Source organism: Poecilia mexicana, unplaced genomic scaffold (assembly GCF_051168715.1).
Source record: "Poecilia mexicana isolate PSO_F unplaced genomic scaffold, ASM5116871v1 scaffold_8, whole genome shotgun sequence".
Lineage (NCBI taxonomy): Eukaryota > Metazoa > Chordata > Actinopteri > Cyprinodontiformes > Poeciliidae > Poecilia > Poecilia mexicana.
The window spans coordinates 1488668-1505255 of record NW_028263377.1 but is presented as its reverse complement, the minus strand read 5'-3'; the positions used below and the strand labels follow the sequence as shown (position 1 = coordinate 1505255).

General features: G+C 38.5%; 1 protein-coding gene and 1 long non-coding RNA gene across 3 annotated transcripts in view; one reads left to right on the top strand and one right to left on the bottom strand.

Annotated features, from left to right (window-relative positions):
• LOC106923867 (voltage-gated potassium channel KCNC1-like) overlaps nucleotides 1-16588 on the bottom strand; it is a 106542-nt gene that overhangs the window by 38979 nt on the left and 50975 nt on the right. The gene's annotated exons all lie outside the window — the stretch shown is intronic.
• Nucleotides 5803-7728, top strand: LOC148157826 (uncharacterized). Its single transcript, XR_015764052.1, has 3 exons — nucleotides 5803-6065; nucleotides 6356-6448; nucleotides 7339-7728. It is a non-coding gene; the product is annotated as an uncharacterized LOC148157826 (long non-coding RNA).

Sequence of the window (16588 nt, the reverse complement as noted above, 5' to 3'; positions counted from 1 at the left end):
AGGTCTGACTTTACAGAGCAAGCTGATCCACATAAACATGACACGCTTTGTTTTGCTGAGGAACATTCATCAGGAAGAACTAGGAATCCCCAAAGTCTTAAAAGCTTTGAATTAGGTAAAATATTATTTTAGATAAACAGACTTTGACACTGCTGGTCAAAGTAAATCATTTTTGTATCAGAACAGATTTAAAAGGCTGAACACCATGTGTCATGTTATGGTGACACATTATCATTTATTATATTTTTCATTTGTTAGGGTTTTAGTATTTCTTTAATGGTGAATAACTTTTTTTATTAATTATGTTGTTTTGTTGACAATAGTAAAAATAATTTCAGGGTTCTTCCAGTCATGTGAGTGCTGCAGTTTTCTGTGAGAGAAATAGCGATGTACTACTGTGAGCAACACTGGACAGGAGAACAGGTGGACAGTAGAGGATTTCAGAGATTACGTTTTTTACGAAACGGTGAGTAGCCTTAGAAAGAAACGGCTGAAACGGAGAAGGAAATAAGGTTCAAACAGTAGAACTGGCAAAGTTCAGCGGACTGTGCTATTTTGAAGTATACTCTGTTTTTGAAGTATACTCTGTTTTTGAAGTATACTCTGTTTTTGAAGTATACTCTGTTTTTGAAGTATACTCTGTTTTTGAAGTATACTCTGTTTTTGAAGTATACTCTGTTTTGCTGCTTTTCATTCCAAAACCAGCAGCGTCATCAGAACATCCTGTGGAGTTACAGAATGGCGGTTGTCAGCTAGAGGATTTGTTTTATTTCACTGTATTTATACATCAATTTTGGGACAATGTATCAATTCTGAATTCCAGTTGATGAGAATTGCAATTTTTATGTGAAATAATTTCTTGGTGCACCCTTGGTACGAATATTTACGTGGAACACCTGGGGCCAGGATGACAGGGTCAGCTTCTGCTGCCTAAGGTGAAGACAATGAGGTCATATGACTGATAGCATGCACAGCTTAATCATTCATAACTGTGTTTATGTGGAATACACACACACATCCAGACACACATCACAGCTTACATAAGGCATACACATAAGGCATATAGGGAGTATGAGGAACATATTATCATCAGTGTTCAGATAATCTTAATTGATCATATATAATATGTAATGTGTCAATAATGTAATTATTTGGGACAGGAAAATTGGATATATGGCATAGCCCACCATTTTAATCTTGTTGACAGGTGTTGCATAAAATTGAGTCTAACTTTGTTCTGAGCATGTTTGAACTGTCCTCATTCTCCTAATGACTTTCCCAAAGAATCAGATGAATCATATGTTCCTTAATTAAAAATAACATGCCATGTTTTTACAACCTGACAAAGTAAAATATTAAATTCTTGATTATTTAATCTTTGACCTTTAACTTCACTTAATAATAAGGTTATACAAAGTTATCAGCAATGTGTTCTTTTCTGTCTCTTAATAACCACCACCTGTTATCGCCATGTATTTATGCAATGCTTCTGTTACACTATCACATTGCCTCTAAGTATTTAGTGTTTATGTAGAATCTGTCATGCATGTTAGTGAATATAATGTCACTTTGACACGTGAACTAAACACTGAAATCCCAGACTGAATTATGATTGACACCATGTTGTTTGAAGGTAAAGAACATTTACATCTCAGTGTTATCAAGATTTTGAGTGGTATGATCATAGCATGCCTATTAAAAATACATTGGATGTTTGCATTGACTATGAAAGTCTTACATGTTAACATATGTATGTGTGTCTGTCAGGTCAGTGATGAAGACAGGCTGATGAAGTGTTTTTTTAGCCCTCAGAGAGAACACTAGGTCCCATTTCTTATTATGATGATCTAAATTAAAACCGCTATATAGAGCTGGCCTAGATATAAACACACACATGCACACACATATGCACACACACATGCACACACCTACACACGCACACACCCACACACACATACACATCTGAGCAGCTGTGGCTCAGCTGGGGAAAAGTACTTTTCCCCAGCTTTTTGGGAAGTTGTGAGTTAGATTTCAGTTTCTCTCCACACCATATTTCAAAGTGCACTTAAGCAAGATACTCATCCCAGAGTGGCCTACTGATCTGTGGATCAAATTATAAGTGTTTTAATTGCATCACATTGGTCATTGCATCACTGAAAATGTGTCAATGTGAGACGTTTGCCATCATGAGCTCATGCAAACATTGGAGATTCTTAGTTTAGAAGATTTTAGTTTGGTTTTGAAGCACCAACTGTACACAGATGCACCAGTTTCCTCATTGGCTGATACAGAGATGAGAATCATTATTTATTTTTTATTTGCAATTAAGTGTAAAGAGAGAGATGACCAGGAATTATCATAAAATTTGTGTTTCAAATGTTTAAAAACTCAAAGACAATAAGTATACCTATAAGTACCTATAAATAATTGCTGAGGGAAATTTATCAAATCTAGCAACTTAGATCAAAATTATCATGTTGGGGCAATACCTGGTTATCAGGAAATAATAGCCAAGTAGATCAGTCTCTTGTTCAGTTATGACCTATAAATACCACCCTGCTAAGGCTTAGGTATTCAAAAAAACAATAAATGAAGGAATAAGTCAAGTAATGTCCACAAACAGCTTCACAAGAGTTCAACTGGTGAGTAAAAATATTTTAATTCAGACATATTTTATTGATCACAAAGGGAAATTAGATGTTGTAACTCGTTAATTCAGATTCTTGAAAGAGTTGTTGTAGATGGTGATGACTGCTGGCAGGAATGTCTGTATTGCAGTGAATTTGAAGAAGCACTCAAAAAAATGAACTTAGGGGGTTATTACATTAATAAAAGAATATCATGTACTTTTAACACAATAATTTCATGTTTTAAACAAAACGTGATAAAATCATGTTGAACAAACAAGAAATTCATCAACTTAACGTTTATGAAATTGAATCATGTTGAGATAACACGATTCATTATAGTCAGACTGATCTTGTGCTGGAGGCGACGAGCGAGATCATGGCAGATCCCGCGAGATCATGGGAAATCACACGAGGCCCCGCGAGATGATTGTTTTTCGTGCCAGGAAAACGCCAGCTGCAGTTTAGAGAATACTAAATTTTCCTGGCAGGATTGTGCACATATCAGTGTTGCTATGTTTGGTTACGTTTCTATGTAATTGATGTACTTTTCTTCTTTTCTATTCACTTTTCTTATTGTGTACTATATTACTTTTTATATTTGTATCATGTTAGAAATAAAAAAAAAATTCAAATTTCTCATGTCAGTGGCTAACATGTGTTAACATCACATGAAGTGATGGTTAGCTGGTAATTAATCAGCGTTTTTCTAACATTTGCACCATTTCCTGCTTGCTCCATGCTTGTGTCAAAGCACAACTGAATTGAAGTGGTCATTGCATTTATAAAAAATAACATGTTTAACAGAATTATTTCATGTTTCAAAGGCAAATATGACAAAATCACGTCAAATAAACATAAAATTCAACAACCTAGCGTTAATAAAATGTATTCAAGTTGAGACAACGTGATTCAATTTAGTCAGACTAATCTCCCGCCGAAGACGGTCTAGCGAGACCCGGAGATCACGCGAGACACTAGCGAGATTACGGAAGATCGCGCGAGATGCTAGCGAAATTATGGAAGATCACGCGAGATGCTAGCGAAATTACGGAAGATCACGCGAGTTCACGCGAGATCTTGTGTCTGGGAAAACTTCGAACGGTTCTTTCAAGAGAAGCGGGAAGATTCCTGATTTGGATCTGCTTACTTTGAAAAAGGTAAGATTCAGTCTATTTTCATCCGTCTAAATCAAAAATAAAAATCGAAATAAAAAGATGCAAATTAAAATCATCAGACTTTTTAAAAGAACATTTTTTTCTATGTTTGGTCACCTTTCTATGCAATTGATGTACTCAAATCATGCTAACATCACATGAAGCAGTGTAAGGGACACAAAGCTGCTGTCAAGACAAAAAACGGACCCCATAAATGTCACAGTTTTGCTCCTCCTGAGGTTGTTAAAACTCCCTGGAAAAAAGTTGGACTGATGTAAATTCAGCATCTGGTGCCATACAAACTCTGAAGTCTGAGGTTTAGTGGATTTTAAACACTGGGGCCAAACATAAGTCTATTTAAATGTTTTTTTTTTTAATTATTATTATTTTATTTCAGTACTGTTATTATGTAAGTAAATGCAGAGTGGACATTGGATGCACACACACTTTTGTGGCTTTCTATGGTAATACAGATTCTTCATTTATTAATAATAAAAAGTATTAAATTTGAGTCAGGAACCTGCGGAAACCTTTGCTGTTAGAGCTTTAAATGTGATTGCAATGTCCACATAAATGTCCACCTGCTAACTATGGATTTCTAGTATTGTTTTCTGGCTGAAACACTCAGAGGATTGTCCATTATTCCTATTAGTCCATGAACAGGCTTTCTTTTTTTTTTTAATGCATATATTCCTCTGCTCTAAAGATGTATTTTGTTATTGTACTTGTTTTTCCCCAAATAATTGTAGTTCAAAAACAAGTTTAAGTTTATCGGTTTAATTTTGAAATGTTGAGGTTTTTGTTTTGATTTTTATGTTTTATATTTGTATTGCTTTCTACCATGTTCAATTCACCACTGTTCTGCAATACATACTTGCATGTGCCCAGTGATTATATTCAGTTTCAGAACAGCTGAAACACTGGGTGCCTTTAAATCTCAACTTAAAACCCACCTGTTTAGAGTTGCTTATAGCTAAATTAGGCTTAGTGCGGTTTTAATGTCTTCAATGTTTTTAATGTTTTTGGCTTTACTTTTTATCTGTTTCACTGTATATTAAATGTTGCATGACTCTGTGTTTCTGTTTTTAATTATGTAAAGCCCTTTGAAATGCCTTTCTGCTGAAATGTGCTGTACAAATAAAATTTGATTGATTGATTCATGATGCATTCAATAGACTTGTACTAAAAGTTTGAATGTTCAGATACAACTCTGCTCAGGGTGAATTACATATTTTAATGTTTGAAAATCTGATCTCTTTCAGAACATCACCTGTCTGTTATCCACCTACATAAGCTCTGGTGAAGGGGGTCATCGGCCATCAAGTTTTAGATTGCAGTGGCTAATGGTAAGTTTTGCCAGATCTAAAATGACTGAATCTAGTGTTAGAGCGATTAAGGGTTCAGCTAAACTTGTATTTGGCAAGTCAGTTTTATTTGTCTTTATTTGCGTGGGGATGTGGAACTGTAAGGAGTGTTGTCTCTCTCTGTCTAGTAGATATGAGCTGCTATCAGCCCTATGCTAGCTACAGAATAGTACAGAGCAAGGGGGAAGAAGGATGAGCAGCAACATGAGATTGGGATTGACCGCACTAAAACTCTCCTGCCACTGACTGGTTGTTTCTAGCACTGGGAGAAGGCAGAGGAAATAGATATTTCACAGTATATCCCCCTATACTGTACCCTTGTTTCAGACATAAATATTTCTTAGGTGACAGCTTCAGTTAGAAGCTTAAATAAAATGTTAAACTTAATTTTAGTCATGGCATAATGAAAGGAGAATAACAATTTTAAAGATCTTTCAAATAGGCTGCAAGCCACTTGATATGGTATTTTGTATTTTTATCTTTTTATTATCTTTTTATTATCTTTTATGTTCTTTGATAATCATTATTCTTTTTATTATCTTTTAACTTGTTCTTTGCTTTATAATTTGATATAAAACTTATTCTGCTCAGATTATTGTGCTCATACGGATCACGTGAACAGGGCGTGCTTGGCTCTGGTTGACTTGGGTTGGGCTCTGATTGGTCTGCTGGTTCACGCTCTCAGCCCATGATTGGCTCATGGTCGGAGAGCGGCTACCTCTGATTGGATGGCTCGCCTGCAAGGATGGAGATGGCCACTCCCCCTTTGCACGCAGGCATCCCTTTGTTTAAGAGATAAAATACGAAAAAGCCCGCGGTTTTAGTCAGAGTCTGCTGTGGGTCGCGTTCGAATGCCCAGCTACGTTGATGCTGCCGCTTGTCTCTAGGCCGAAGGCTCTCCGGCCACGTTTCACGAGGTAAGCGCTGGTAACTTGAATGAATCGAGCATCACGTGTTTAGTCATAGAGTGTTTTGTACTGTATTCTGTGGGGAATAAATCGAGCATATTTGTTCTAGCAGAAACAGCGTTTTGGTTTCGTTATTGCCGCCGATCTCCTTCGACCCTGATTTAAAATTTCATAAAACACCACTGATCACTTTCGTTGTGACTTCCTTTGAATTTAGCTAAGTTTTCAAGTGTGTGACCCTATAGTATACTGCTGGATTTTTGCGGTTGTTCTCACTGTTTTCTGATCTGCATATTTAGGAAAACACGGCTGAAGTCAGACGAGGGTGCATCCTAAAAGGCCTGGGTGCATACCTGGATGAAGATCCAAAGGAGCTGGAGAAAGAGTACATGGTATGTTAATTTATCTTTGTGTCTACAAAAGAGGTGATTATAGTTGGAGTTAACTGGACTTCCTGTGAATTACCAATAAATTTAAAATAAGAGATGATCATTAAAACTCTTCTTTTTTTTCACTTGGGTACATTCAATTTTAATTTGACTTTTGAGATGCTTTTAGATTTCTCCAACAGAAAAGGATAATCATTAGTAAGATTGATATTATTATTGTTATTGTTAAGTGGGTTTAAAATGAGGATTTTTAGGTGAGTTAAACTCCACAAAAAGATCTTTGGCCTGTTTTATTTAGCCTTTTTTTCTAACAGCATTGTTTCATACGCAGACAAAAATATGAACTAACTTTACCTAAGATGTTAGTACTGATCTATTTGGAAATAACTACCACACATAGTCATGACATTTCCTCCATCCAGGAAATAAGACAGGTTCTTCATGTATAAGATGTTTGGTTTGTGTACAGAGTCAGGGCTTTGTTTGCACATAAGTAGGACTGGTTTGGAATGACAGTCTGTGTGGTGGATCCTCAGACTGTCATTTCAATTGAGGAGAACAGGCCATGGAATATGGGGCCTATTTGGGATTCATCCCTTCTCTTCATGTTTTTCCATATGAGACAATATACCGTATTTTACCACAAGGTGCACCGGATTATAAGACGATTTTTGTGAAAATGTAAGGCTTTTAGGTACACCTTATGGTGCAGAAAATATGGTACCTTTTCTAAATGGGAAATCTTACCACTGGACTCACAATTAACACAGACAGGTCTTTGATGGACCTTAGCTGTTGGTGAGTCAGCCAAACAAGTGTAAAGTTATTTTTTTATTTAATGAGATGTGAAATCTCTCCCCTCCCAAAACCCCACCCTTGTTCCCATCATCAAGGTGCACAAATGGCCATAGCCGAGACTGTCTGTGGAATCTTCGTTATTCGACCGGAGAGTGCAGAGCCTGGCGATGCCAATGAGGATGTTGGGATTCTCCTGGACGGGGTGGAAGTGATGAACAACTTGAGCAATGTGTCTTTAAATTTTTTTCCAAAGACTGCAGTCGAAAACTAAATTTTAATTGTTACAGTTCGCAAAGTTGAGCGAATTTACTGACACTTTTTATGTTGTTAAGAATTTGATCTATGCTAAACATAGCTTAGTTTTTTTCTGGAAAAACAAAACTGACCTTTTGTTGTTTATTTCAACTTTCAACTCAGCTGTTTTTTGTGCTGTGTAAAAAGAAAATGTATAACAATTTTGAAAATAAAGTTCATGTTGTACTTTTTCTAATTGTTGAGTGTTCTTTCGTCTTTCAGTGTGGTCTTAAAACACTTCATTTAATAGCACTTAAGAAAATGTCTTTGATTTAACATAATTCAATCATGGAAAGATTTTCCACACGATTATATAGCTTTCTTTCAGCATGAAGCATGTTTGTTCAGCTAACTTAATTTTCATGAGTTGGATCAACTTAATTAAGTAGTGTGAAGTTATCAGTGTAAAATTAGTTAGGCTGGCTCTATTAAATTACATTGGGTCCAACTAAAGTAAATAAGTTGAATCAACCACAAAAATTAAGTTGAACCAACACATTTGCTTTAAATTGGAATAACCTTAATAAATTAAGTTGAACCAACACATTTGCTTTAAATTGGAATAACCTTAATAAATTAAGTTGAACCAACACATTTGCTTTAAATTGGAATAACCTTAATAATTTAAGTTGAACCAACACATTTGCTTTAAATTGGAATAACCTTAATAAATTAAGTTGAGCCAACACATTTTCTTTAAATTGGAGTAACATAATTACATAGTGCTGAAATAAAGCAAAGTAATCAGGTGGAAAATCTTTCCATGATTTTTTTATGTTAATCCAGAGTTATTTCTTTCAGTGAGCCTCTGACTGAAAATTTTCAGTTTTCTCAAGACTCGTAAAAAGGATGGTCAGGGTTGTCCTTAATTTTCTTGATTTTCTATAAAATTGTTATTTGTATCATCATCTCCAAAGGTTCCACAGTCGTCCCCAGAACAGAAGCAGAAGAGAACCATCCTTTTTTATCCAGTTGTTGAGTCTTTTTAGGTCCCTGGTTCTGATGCTGCTGCCCCAACAGATGATGGCAGCAGAGATTGAGGCTCTCAACAACAGACTTATGACAGATCTTTAGCATCTTGCTGCAAACCTTGAAGGATCTTAGCTTCCTCAAGAAGTACAGTCTGCTCTGCTCCTTCTTATAGATACTTCACTGTTGTGTCTCCAGTCCAGTCTGTTGTCCAGATAAACATTAAGGTATTGATATTTCTCAACCACCTCCACTTCTTCTCCCATGATGGAAATAGGGTTTGATCTAATCATGTTCCTCCTGTAATCAACAACCATCTCCTTTATTTTGTTCACATTTAAGATAATATGATTATTCCACACCATGACACAAAGCGCTCCAACAGATCTCTGTACTCAGCCTCTTGTCCATCTCTGATACTGTGGTGCTCATCTGTAGCTGAAGCCTCATGCATAAAAGAGTACAGTTTTCACACTAAAACTTGGTGTATGGAAAATTTTAGAAAAGTGCGGCGCTCAAAAAAGTTTGGATGTATAAAGCCGTGCGTACGCACGTGGCCGTATGAGAGGCCCCATGGGCCAAAACTTAGAAACTCTCTAACACATACTGTCAAACTCTCTTACATTCACTGTCAAACTCTCTTACATTCACTATCAAACTCTCTTACATTCACTGTCAAACTCTCTTACATTCACTGTCAAACTCTCTTACATTCACTATCAAACTCTCTTACATTCACTGTCAAACTCTCTTACATTCGCTATCAAACTCTCTTACATTCACAGTCAAACTCTCTTACACATACTATCAAACTCTCTGACAGAGTTTAATTGCAACGGAAGTTAACTTAAAATTTCAGTTTCTGATTGGACCCCAGGCAGGAGTAGGCGGGTTTTCACGGACAGAAAAATAGCTGAGCAGCAGCAACTCACAGAGGCAACTAATATTTTAAATGGCATCGTTAGCTATCCTACAGTAATGTCAACATTATCAGAAGTGTTTAGAAGCCGACAGCCAGCATCGGAAACCCCATCTATCAGTGGGATAAAGCTAGCCGTCTCTTTGGAAATGGCAGTAAAGCCAGCCTGCACTCGATTTTAATGTGCGTGACAGCACAAGTTATGGCTCTTTCTTTTCAAAATAAAAGCGCATCTCCAGTTTATGTTTGATTCACACATCAAGTTTCTCTCCGGCGGCTACAACAGGCTAAAGCAGGGGTCCCCAAACTACGGCCCGCGGGCCGGATCCGGCCCGCCTCCACATTTGGTCCGGCCCCCTGAACAATACCAGAGAGCATTCAGATTTTTTTTCATTTACCGTATTTTCCGGATTATAAGCCGTTTATATGTGGGTTTTTCTTCAACCATCAGGGGGCTCTTTAGTAGGAAGTGAATCATTGGAAGGTTACTTGTGCGCCAACATTGAGCCCACAAGCAGCAAAATGAGTAAGAAACGGATCAGATGTCTTTGGAAAGTTTCTTTGCAAAGGGGAAAAGGCCCAGAGAAGAGACAGGAGGATGGATTACAAGCTCGCTCTGCGTAACATGCGGCGACCGGCTGCTAATGAGCAGCTGCTTCATCAGGTAGAAACCAAGGCTGTGTTCAAGCAACACAGCTCCAGTGTCATTGTCTCCCATCACTCCCAGATGGGACCATCTCGTTGCAGAGAAACAAGCTCAGGGCTCCCGTTAGTCATTATCGTGAGTTAAAAATTTCACGAAAGTAAAATGTTCGTTTTTGTGGCGCTTCTGTATCTTATTTTGAAGGGATATGTAAACGTTACCATAGCGACCAGAGTCAGAGCGTTTGGGCGGTGGTCGAGAGGAGATGAGTAGAGCTTGTTAGTCTTAAGTCCGGTTTAGGCGGCAAGATTTAAGGATTGTTGGCCGATTCTCCAAACTTCTGTGACCACAGAGCTGATAAAAGTGTTGTGATCTGTGTTTTTCTGTGTAGTTATGTTGAGATTTTCTGTGTTTATCGTTATCCTGTTCCCTGTGAGTCTCTGTCTCTGCTCTTCCCCGTTGATTGTCTCCCAGGTGTGTCTCGTCCCCTTGATTACCCTGTGTGTATTTAAGTCCACCTGTTGTCTCTGTCTATCCTCCTCATACGTTGTCAAGTCTTGTCTGTGATAGTTAGTCTGCTGGCACAGTTGAACTGCTAAGTCCTGTGTCGGCATCAGCTCTCGTGTGCAGTCTTCCCTGATCAGTCGCTACCAGTGTTAGCTTTATCTCTGCTCACTGTGCTGCCTGTTTTCTTGGACTGTTGAGCTGCTTCCATTAAATTCATCCTTCATCTTTCAACCTGGGTCCTCTGCGTTCAATCTCACCACCATACACCGCTACATCATGACAAAAAGTACAACAGGTTCGATCGGTTCGTGTTCAGCCACACGAACCGATTCCAGTCACGAACATCCCGATTCCAGAAGAAAATCCAGTAAAGCCAGTAAAGAATTTAGAATAACCAAACACGGATGACGATGTAGAAGCAATAGTGACGGTTTGTGGAGTCATTTTAAGAGATAAAAGACGTAACAAAAAGAAAAGGCGGTGGATAAAAGACAGCGGGAGCAGCCGCTCTATTTGCTGCACTATGATTTGGAGGCGACTATGTTTTTTCATAGTTAACATTTCTAACTGAATAAACATAAACATATATAATAATGACCTTTACATATAATAAACATTTCCACATATCATCTCCGATATCCACCGGTGTTCTGTCAGATCAGTCTACATTGTCAGATAGTCCTACGCTTAGCTCTGACATGTATAAGCTGTCATTACCATACGATTTTATTTAATCAGCAACATAGAATCATGACGTAGATCATCATACACTTTGCTATGAACAGCTGTATGACATCCTGATTTAGCGGTTAAGTAAATTAATGAGTTTTACACGGGCGTGTGTTGTAGTTGACTGCAGCGGCAGCCAGACCTGCTTTAAATACACTTTGAAACCACGACAACGCATGTATATCTATCTAGTTATCATATTATGTGATATTATAGACAATTTAATGACTTATTTTCGTCATAACTTGTTGCGAATGCTGAACTGACAACTCCACTGACGGTCAGACTTCTTAATGCGCATGCGCGGGCATGCCTACTAACTGCATGTAGGCCATCCTGACAGCGTATGGCTATCTGATAGAACACCGGACTCTCAGTCAGCTGTTTGGGATTCCCCCCTGTGCTTACGTGACCCCGTTTCTGATTGGCTACCTGTCACATTCAACAGGTCGTATTCTCGTTCCAAGTCAGGGAAGGAAAAACTCCACAGGCTGCGATGAAAGGGCCAAGACAACCCAATAGCGCATATTCAGTATTTAGTTGGAACACCAACATGCAGAAGCCTTATCTGACTGTTCATCCCTCCCTTTCTTCCCCAGGGCCGCAACAAAATTTCTAATTCTTGACCGGTCCAGAAAAAAAAATCCAAATAAATAAAGAGATCGTGCCTGTTAGAACAGTAGCACTTTCAGCTGGGCAGAAAGCGTGTCAGAGAGTCATTTGAGTGGGAATGTGGACGTTTATTAGTAGAATCATGTGAATAAGTTGTACATTTACAGAATAAAGATGCCTTAGGTCCATAAAGGTGCATTCACAAAGCTGGCGGCTCCACTGTGTAATAGATTAGTTTGTTGCCCCCTAGTGGTCAGAAATACAGACATAACTGTTTCTAGGGATAGTTTCTGATAGGCCAACTATTAGGTTGTCGAGAGCTGACGTCAGACACTGGTGTGGTTGTTCTGTTCTGTGTTCCGCCATTAAACCAAGTAAACCCGTATTCGCAGCTCCTCTCTCTGATTCCTTTCCAACCGAGAATATCACAACTGGCGACGAGGATTTTAAAAGATTTCCACAGCGTAAAAAAAACACATGAGCCTGTCGAAGGACTCTGTACGGAAGTACAACCCCTGGCAAAAAGTATGGAATCACCAGTCTTGGATAAGCACTCATTCAGACATTTCATGCTGTAAAACAAACTCAGATCAAAAACATGATACAATATTAAGGTCGTTCCAAAGTGCAACTTGTTGGCCTTCAGGAACACTCAAAGAAATGAAGAGAAAACATTGTGGAAGTCAGTGAATGATACTTTTATTGACCAAACACAGGGAAATAAATATGGAATCACTCAATTCTGAGGAAAAAAGTATGGAATCATGAAAAACGCATAAACAAAAGACCATTCAAAATACATCACTAGTATTTAGTTGCACCACCTTTGGCTTTTATAACAGCTTTCAGTCTTTGAGGCATGGACTTGATGAGTGACAAACAGTATTCTGCATCAATTTGGTGCCAACTCTCTTTGATAGCAGTTGCCAGATCAGCTTTGCTGGTTGGACCCTTCTTGTGGACCATTTTTTTCAATCTCCACCACAGGTTTTCAATTGGGTTGAGATCTGGACTATTTGCAGGCCATGACATCGACTGAATGTGTCTTTCTTCAAGGAATGCCTTCACTGTTTTTGCCCGATGGCACGATGCATTGTCATCTTGGAAAATTATTTCATCATCACCAAACATCTGTTCAATTGAAGGGATGAGAAAACTGTCCAAAATGTCAATGTAAACTTGTGCATTGATAGAAGAATTAACCACAGTCATCTCCCCAGTGCCTTTGCCTGACATGCAGCCCCATATCATCAAGGACTGTGGAAATTTGGTTGTTTTCTTCAGGCAGGCCTCTTCATAAATCTCACTGGAACGGCACCAAACAAAAGTTCCAGCATCATCACCTTGTCCAATGCAGATTCTTGACTCATCACTGAAGACAACTTTCATCCAGTCATCCACAGTCCATGATTGCCTCTCCTTAGCCCATTGGAGTCTCGTTCTTTTATGTTTAGGTGTCAATGCTGGTTTTTGTTTAGCTTTCCTGTATTGAAATCCCATCTCCTTTAGGCGATTTCTTACGGTTCGGTCACATACATTGACTCCAACTTCCTCCCATTTATGCTTCATCTGTTTAGTTGTACTTTTTCGGTTTTCAAGACAAATGGCCTTAAGTTGTTTGTCTTGACGCTTTGATGTCTTTCTTGGTCTACCAGTACGCTTGGCTTTAACAACCATTCCATGCTGTTTGTATTTGGTCCATATCTTGGATACAGCTGACTGTGAACAGCCCACATCTTTAGCAACCATGCGTGAAGGGTTACCTTCTTCAAGAAGTTTCACAATCCTCTCTTTTGTTTCAAGGGACATTTCTCTTGTTGGAGCCATGGTTCTAACCACTCCACTTCGTCCAGCAGCCCTCCAAGGTGTCATGACTGCAGGTGTTTTGAACTGCACACTAACGGGCACATCTAATCTGGGGCAGGTGTCCATTTAGGGAAAGGAAATAGACTGGGTGTGTCCTTTTTTTTCTACCTCCAATTTGAGTGATTCCACACTTTTTTCCTCAGAATTGAGTGATTCCATATTTATTTCCCTGTGCTTGGTCAATAAAAGTATCATTCACTGACTTCCACAATATTTTCTCTTCATTTCTTTGAGTGTTCCTGAAGGCCAACAAGTTGCACTTTGGAACGACCTTAATATTGTATCATGTTTTTGATCTGAGTTTGTTTTACAGCATGAAATGTCTGAATGAGTGCTCATCCAAGACTGGTGATTCCATACTTTTTGCCAGGGGTTGTAAGAGAAACAACCGTATATATATATATATATTTTTTTTTTTCATCGCTACGGGATTTAGCATCGAGAAGCTAATATGGCTATGCACGTGGGTCGTGTGGATGCATATGATGAGTCAAAAGAAGATTTTGAGTCATATTTGGAGCGTTTGGAGCAATGGATGTTGGCTAATGATGTTCCGGATGGGAAGACAGTTTGCACGTTTCTCTCGGTGATCGGAGCAGATACGTACAGGCTGCTAAAGAATCTTGTGTCTCCGAAAGTACCGAGCACAATGGCGTATGCAGCGCTGACTGAAGTGTTACAAGCACACTATAAGCCGACACCAGTGGTGATAGCTGAGCGTTTTCGATTCCAAAAACGTAACCAGAAGGAGGGGGAGTCAGTTTCAGACTACGTTGTTGCCCTGAGGCAGTTGTCTACGGTGGCCGACAGGTGCAAATGCGCAGCAAAAGAGAAAACATGCAAACAAAAGAAAAGACACACCCCCGAATCAAATGCAGCAAACAAAAAAGAAAACACCCCCGAATTAGAAAACACCCCCGAATTAAATGCAGCAAACAAAAAAGAAAACACCCCCGAATTAGAAAACACCCCTGAATCAAATGCAGCAAACAAAAAAGAAAACACCCCCGAATTAGAAAACACCCCCGAATTAAATGCAGCAAACAAAAAAGAAAACACCCCCGAATTAGAAAACACCCCCGAATCAAATGCAGCAAACAAAAAAGAAAACACCCCCGAATTAGAAAACACCCCCGAATTAAATGCAGCAAACAAAAAAGAAAACACCCCCGAATTAGAAAACACCCCCGAATTAAATGCAGCAAACAAAAAAGAAGACACCCCCGAATGAAATGCAGCAAACAAAAAAGAAAACACCCCCGAATGAAATGCAGCAAACAAAAAGTGTTGAAAACGGAAGTGCTCCAGACCACTATGGGGAGTCTAACAAAAAATAGCTGTGTCCGAATTCAGGCTCTGCATCCTTTAAAGCGGGTGTTCAGAAAAGCAGCAATGGCGACAAAATAATTTTTGCTGTATTACACTTAAAATTACACAAAATTATTTTTTACAATGTTTTTAGGCGAGAATGTAGATGTGTAGATCTGAAATATCTGCTCGGTTCATTAATAAATCACCTACTTCCAATATTGCTCCGACGTTTTCGGAGATGTCTTCTCCCGCTGCATTAACAGCCAGCTTCACTCGCAAGCTGTCAGCTGGCCGGGCGCTCCATGTAGATATTAATAAAGTATTTAATTTATTCCTGAGCAAATGGGTTTGACTGATTAAAGTTAAGCCTTCAAACATAGTTTATTTAACTGTAATGTCTTAATACCTGAGATCTGGAGAGTATTTGAAAATGAATAATATCCCTTGTATACATTAAACATTTTAGAATCAGACAGATTTTCTTTTTACTATGGAACAACCTTTATTACAAAAGGTGAAGAATAATACAGAAATAAAGAGTAAAAAACAACTGAGTCCGTTTTTTTTCCTTCGCTGCTCTGTGCTTCACGTTGTCACGGTTGCTAAGCAACATAACGCCGAGATGGAGGCTAGGCAGCTAGCCGGAGGCTACAGCTTCTCTCTTCTGGTCGTCCATATTCGTGGCCTTCGAAGGACCCGTCTTCTGTAGATCGGGCCGTTTCTCACATAGACATAATAAAAGGACAGACGCCTAATGGACCGCTCTCGTCTTATCAATACATACTTATATAAGTATACAAACATAAATAAATAATCATTAATACTGAATAATATACATTAGGCTATGCATGATTATGCACGCACACACACACACACACACACACACACACACACACACACACACACACACACACATATATATATATATATATATATATATATATATATATATATATATATCATGTTTTCCAGCCTACGAGTTCTGGTTTAAGAGTGATTCAGCAGCTGAGATTGGGTACAAAATCCGATACGAGATTCATCCGTGCTGTGCAGTGAATCTGTCTCTCCCTTCTTCCTCACGTCGTAGGAAACCTTCAAAACAAAAACGGGACATTTTCGAGTTATCCTACGTTGACTGAGTTAAATAATTAAATAATAGCCATTGTCATCTGTGTAAACTTTGCTGGTGAATGTTATGATTTTTATAATATTGTTTCATTTCTATAGTAGGCTCTTGTATCAGATAATCTAAATGTTGGAGAATGACTGAAACATTTTAAGATTTACGGAATCTCGGTTAGCTGTCAGAGCGGGGGCTGAACACCAAGCACTATAGCTAGCATTAGCTGGTATTTCGCCAGTGGACATAAATACAGTATAGTAATATTCTAATCACAAAAATACACAGTAATATGTCCATCTTACTTGCGAAAAGTCTGTCGAGCCCTCACGTCAGTAGTCCGTCGATCCGATCAACAATATTCCGCAGTGCTGA